General features: G+C 44.1%; 1 pseudogene; it reads right to left on the bottom strand.

Moving 5' to 3' along the window:
• Positions 1-2,993: 2,993 nt before the first annotated feature.
• On the bottom strand, positions 2,994-3,482 carry LOC105944689 (annotated as a pseudogene).
• Between the last annotated feature and the right edge of the window lie 2,780 nt (positions 3,483-6,262).

Here is a 6,262-nt window from a genome sequence, read left to right as displayed (position 1 = left end):
GAGCTTCAGATGTGTGTGCCACCTTGTGCGCATGTGCGACCTTGTGCATGTGTCACCTTGTGAGACTGGCTTATGGTGGGTCTGGGGAATTGAACATGGGTCCTTACATTTTGCAGGCAACTGCTTTAACCACTGTGTTTTGTTTATTTGCAAGGAGAGAGAAAAAACAAAAGGGACGCCAGGGCCTCTAGGCACTGCAAATGAACTCCAGACACATGTGCCACACTGGAGAATGAAACCCAGGTCAATAGGCTTTGCAGGTAAGCACCTTAATTGCTGAGCTGTCTTTCCAGTGCCAGCTAAAGAATTTTTATTAAGATCCAATCATTATTCACTTAGCATATACTAAGCTCTATGGTTAGGACTTAGCATCTATCATTCTTTCATGCCCCTCAAACTGGTTCAATCAAACTGGTTTCCTGATTTGATAAATAAAGAAACCATAGCTCAAAGGTGAAGTACCTTGGCCAACATCATTTTATTTGATGTGCTAGCTCTCAATGGTTCTGAGACAATCTCACCAGCAAGGACAATTTGCTCTGCCTCCTGGCTTCAGTTCATGTTCCCATCTTCCAGTTGTTTCCAGGCTGGCAGTGAGGCAGACCTCATGCAGGACGGGCAGGACGGAGCAACTCTGCTTATCTCATAAGAGAGAGATGGGGCATAGGAGGAGAGGGGGAGGAGGAGAGACAGGGACGGGAAAGGATAGGAGAGGTAGAGAGATAGGGAAGAGAGGAGACTGGGTGGGGGAGAGAGAGTGGAAAGGAAAAATGGAGAGAGAAAGGGGCAGGAAGAGGGAGGGAGAGAGAAAGAGATAAAGCAAAAGAGATGGAAAGGGAGGGAGAGGGAGAAGGATAAAGACAGGGAAAGGGAGTGGGAGGAGACTGCCATCAATATGCCCATGAAGAACATGAGTACAATAACCTCCTAATGTTTCCATCACTACCCAGCAGTGAGAGCCGCTGATGACCAGACCCTTAGCCTGTGGTCTCTGGGGAAAACTTCAGATTCAAACCATAGCAATTGATTTCATGGAGTTTGTAACAGTGTTGACAGAACATTACAAAAAGTCTGGCCCGGGCATCTTAGAAACAAGATGCCAATATGGTAAAATTTATATTATACAGCATCATTGTTGATTTGAAGGATGAAGGTTAACAAAGCACACTACTGAAAATGGAGAGTATCATGTACATGGTCAAATTTTAGGAGAACTTTAGATTTTTATACAAAAATTAATTTCACACTGAAATTCCACGCAATGTGAGTTGAATTTCCTCACATTAAGGTGGAGAGTTCACTGTGAGGAGTCAAGCGGGTCTAGTGAGGGCAGCATTTCTGCTCAGGTATGACAGGGGAAAAACAAACAAGCATGAAGGTCGGGGAAGCCTGAGGAGGGTTTCAGACAGGCCAGAGTGGGGTAATTTCCAAACCCTGAGAGAATCAATGTAGGTAGAATGTTCTAGGCTAGCATGGACTAGAGAGAATTTGTCAGCCATGAGAAGTCCGGATTTATTTCAGGGACAAATAGCAGGATGTAGGTGGCTAATAGCACCATTCAACTTACTTTAAAAAAAAAAAATTTGTTGTTTATTTTTATTTATTTATTTGAGAGTGACAGAGAGAGAAAGAGACACAGAGAGAGAGAGAAAGAGAGAAAATGGGTGCACCAGGGCCTCCAGCCACTGCAAACGAACTCCAGACTGTGCACCCCCTTGTGCATCTGGCTAACGTGGGTCCTGGGGAATAGAGCCTCGAGCCGGGGTCCTTAGGCTTCACAGGCAAGCGCTTAACCGCTAAGCCATCTCTCCAGCCCTCAATTTACTTTTTATACTGTTCTTTTGCTTGTGTATGTGTGCCGTGTGTAAGGGCAAATGTATGTGCAGGTGTACAAGCACATGTGTGCATGTGTGTGGAGGCCAGATGTGGATGTTGGGTATCTTTCTCAGTTTATCTCCACCTTACGTTTGTTAAACTTGTTACTGACGTTTTTCATATATGCACAAAATTTATTGTGATCATATTCCCCCCATCCCTCTCCCTTGTCCCCCTTCCCTCATACCCCTTCTACATTTGTTCTTTCTTCTTTTTGTCATCTTTCATTATCCACGACAACATGTTGACGGATCCAATATTGTGCATGTCAGTGAGGTCATACATGCAGTAGCTACCATATGTCTAGAATAAAATGTTCCAAGCATCCCCTCTCCATCCTCTGGTTCTTATGTTCTTTCTTTCACCTTTCAGTGATGTTCCCTGAGCCTTGGTGGGTGTGGTGGGGGGGGTCTTGTTTAATGCTGAGCACTTAACTGCTGCTTCTTCTCAGCACGTTGATGACTCTGAGTCTGTCCATTGTCACTGCCTGGCAGTGAAGAGAAGCTTTATTGATCAAACCTGAAGCAGCCCTACTACAGGAGCATAAAAAATGAGTATTCAGAGAGCAGGTGGATGGGCACAACACACCCCCTTGCCCAAACAACAGTAGTAGCTTCTCCTCTAGTTCCCATGACTTTCCCACCATAAGCTTTTGACTAGGTTTTCAGAACCTGGCGTGAATGTTGTTCTTTGGATCAGGCCTCAGGTCCAATAAAGGAACAGTTGGTTACCCCCGTAACTGACATGCCGCTAGTGCACCATTAGTACACAGGGGTCACGTCTGGGTAAGACTGTTGATGAGTTTTCTCCTCCAGTGGCCTACATAGCACTTCCTAGAACTATGGCCGCTAGAAGGCTTCCAGCTCAGTACCAGTGTGATTTCTCAGTTTCAGGCAATAAACTCATTCTATCTTTTTTTTTTTTTTTGAGGTAGGGTCTCACTTTGGCTCAGGCTGGCCAAATTTATGTAGTCTCAGGGTGTCCTTGAACTCACAGCACCCCTCCTACCTCTGCCTCCCGAGTGCTGGGATGAAAGGCGTGCACCACCACGCCCGGCTCTATCTTATTTTTTGAGTCATTGTCTCCCACTGAACCTAGGGCTCACCAATTTGTCTAGACTAACTAAACAACAAGTCCTTGAAGACCCACCATATGCGGCTTTCACATGGCTGCTGCAGACCTGAACTCAAGCCATCATGTTCGCCCAGCAAGCACTTTACCCACTGACCCGTCTCCACAGCCCACAATTTACATTCTTTTGTTGTTGTTGTTGTTGTTACATAAACTAACCCAGTTATTGCACGGCAGGGCTGTCTCAAATGACAGGGCCTCCACTGGCCGTTCAGCTCCCTCGGTCTTCTGGTGGCACACTTGGCTGTGACAGCTGAAGTCGTGTTGTTGTCCAGGCCCCGCCAGCCACTGTTTTCATGCAGGAACCGCAGAGCCAGATGCCCACAGACCATCATTTCGTCTTGGTTTTGCCACAGAAGGAGCAAGTGTACTTGGTATGCTGGGAGATTTCAATTTTCTTCACCATTTTCTCTAGGGAGGCACCATAGCATCCCGTACTTATCGACGATGCCGACCTTCTTGGTGCGCTTGGCCATATCGCCATGATATGAGCCAGACCACAGAGAGACAATTTACATTCTTCAACAATGGAACACAACGTGTGTGGACTGGATTTAAAGAGAGGGAGTGAAGATATTGGAAAATCACTGCCTTATTAGTCTCTGGCTGAAGTACATTTGTCCTCTGTGTCCACAGGTTCCACATCCATTGATGCAATGATCTATGGACTGAAAGTTCTTTTTAAAAGTGCAACATTCTGGGCATGGTGGCACATGCCTTTAATCCCAGCACTCAAGAGACAGAAGTAGGAGGATTGCTGTGAGCTTGAGACCACCCTGAGACTACACAGTGAATTCCAGGTCAGCCTGGGTGACCCTACCTCAAAAAGAGAAAAAGAAAAAATGCAATAGACTAGGTGTTTTTTTTTTAATTTTTTTTGTTCATTTTTTATTTATTTATTTGAGAGCGACAGACATAGAGAGAAAGACAGATAGAGGGAGAGAGAGAGAATGGGTGCACCAGGGCCTCCAGCCACTGCAAACGAACTCCAGATGCGTGTGCCCCTTTGTGCAACTGGCTAACGTGGGACCTGGGGAACCGAGCCTCGAACTGTGGTCCTTAGGCTTCACAGGCAAGCGCTTAACTGCTAAGCCATCTCTCCAGCCCTTTTTTTTTTTTTTTTGGTATTCCCTGAGCAATTTAGTATCACAATTGTTTGCATAGCGTTTACATGGCGTTGTTACATGGTGTTGTAAGTTACCCAGAGGCGGTTTAAAGCATGCAGGAGGATGTGCACAGAAGGTACTTGAGGCCCCACAGATTCTGGTGTCTGAAGGGGTCCTGGAACCAATCTCCAGTGGATACTAATGAGTACTCCAGTAGACAGTAAATGTCAGCCAAAGCCCAGGGACGTAGGCTGCGGAAAGAAATAGATGGCGATGGGCTCTATTTTGGAGGTAGAAGCTATGGGACTGAGGGATATCTTGGATGTAAAGCAAGGGAAGGAGGTGGCAAATGTGTCTCTGATCTATACAAGTAGACAGGGGAGGACATTGCTTACTGAGCTGAGGAAAACTCGGAGAAATAGTTTCAGACAGAAAATCAATTATCGAGTTTTGTACAAGTGGAATTTGAGATGTCTATATGAGATCCAAGAGGAGTCACATAAGCAGCATGCATGACAGGCGCTCATAAAGCTAGCCGGGGACTGTGACACACCGTGCACAGCAATTGTGCATTTTGATGGGGTTTTAAGCTTGGACAGAATTGAGGAGAGACAACAGAGGCCTGAGAATCTGTGTAATTAAAATTTAGAGGGCTGGAAGGATTGCTTAGCGGTTAAGGTACTTGTTTGCAAAGCCAAAGGACCTCAGTTCGATTCCCCAGTACCCACATAAGCCAGATGCACAAGGTGGCACATACATCTGGAGTTCGTTTGCAGTGGTTAGAGGCTCTTGTGTGCCCATTTTCTCTTTCTCTCTTTCTGCCTCTTTCACTCTCTCAAATAAATAAATAAAAATAAAATATAGGGCTGGAGAGATGGCTTAGCGGTTAAGCGCTTGCCTGTGAAGAAAAAGGACCCCGGTTCGAGGCTCAATTCCCCAGGACCCATGTTAGCCAGATGCACAAGGGGGTGCATGCATCTGGAGTTTGTTTGCAGTGGCTGGAAGCCCTGGCATGCCCATTCTCTTTCTCTCTCTCTCTCTCTCTATCTGCCTCTTTCTCTCTGTCTCTGTTGTTCTCAACTAAATAAAAATTAAAAATAAAATAAAATAAAAAAACTTTAGAGATTGGAAACAGAGGGAGAGATTACTCAAGGTGATGAGAATAACCAGAGAAAGGCGAGGGGACTTCAAAGGGATGGTGTGATCAATGCCAGAGTTGGGGGACTATGTCAAGCCAGGATAGGAGTCTCAGGTACGGTATTTGTATAACCTGCAAAGGTATGATAATATGAAAATCTAAAAACTAGGCATCCCTGTGGCTGTTCAGAGGATTAAGTAAAATGACAAATGCATCATGGATCTCTGTATAGTCATTATATAATAGCTTAAAAATCTTGCCTCATCTTGCTGTCGTCAGCTACAGCTGGCTTGCAGCTTTGCATACGATTGGCCAGCAGAGAACCATGTCAGAAGAGCAGTCATGAAAGGAGCATTTCCTTTTCCTTGCTGGAAATTACTAAAAAGGTAGGAGAAAAAATTTCCTCATATACTAAGCCACTATTTTCAATGTGATGAGCAGGATATACCATTAAATACTTCAGAATTTGCTTTGCCCATCCATTTTCTGAAACTGTTTGGGTTCCATGTAAAATGTAGGAGTGTTTTGTTGTTGTTTTCCAATTAATTTTTACTGCAATCTGAGGAGGGACCAACTAAGCAGCACAATTAGCATCTTAAAAACACTGAGCCACTTACTGGAAAAGCTTTCTACAGAAATCTCTTGTGAGAATAGTTTCCAAAAGGCTTACTGATGTTTCCGAATGCTGAAGTGCCATTGAAAAAGGAAAATCATCAAGCATGTAGCCTTTCTGAAAAGGCAAGAGAAATTAAAACTGACTAAAACAGTAATGCATTAATGAAAAGAAAGTGAGCAGATTTCATTTATTAAACATTATGTAAACCCACTCATTTCAGACTCATTATTAATGCACTTATATGTTTTTGCTAAATGGTATCAACAAGTAGAAATAAAAGATGAAAATGTTCTCAGCTAGTGTATTTAAAAGGAACCTTTTTCAAAATAATGATCCTCACAAAGTTGTCTTAAGGTGGCTTTAACCAAATATAATTACTTTGGCCTATGAAAACTC

The sequence above is a fragment of the Jaculus jaculus genome, chromosome 3 (assembly GCF_020740685.1).
Source record: "Jaculus jaculus isolate mJacJac1 chromosome 3, mJacJac1.mat.Y.cur, whole genome shotgun sequence".
Lineage (NCBI taxonomy): Eukaryota > Metazoa > Chordata > Mammalia > Rodentia > Dipodidae > Jaculus > Jaculus jaculus.
The sequence above is the reverse complement of the archived record's forward strand: the minus strand, read 5'-3'. Positions and strand labels throughout refer to the sequence as shown.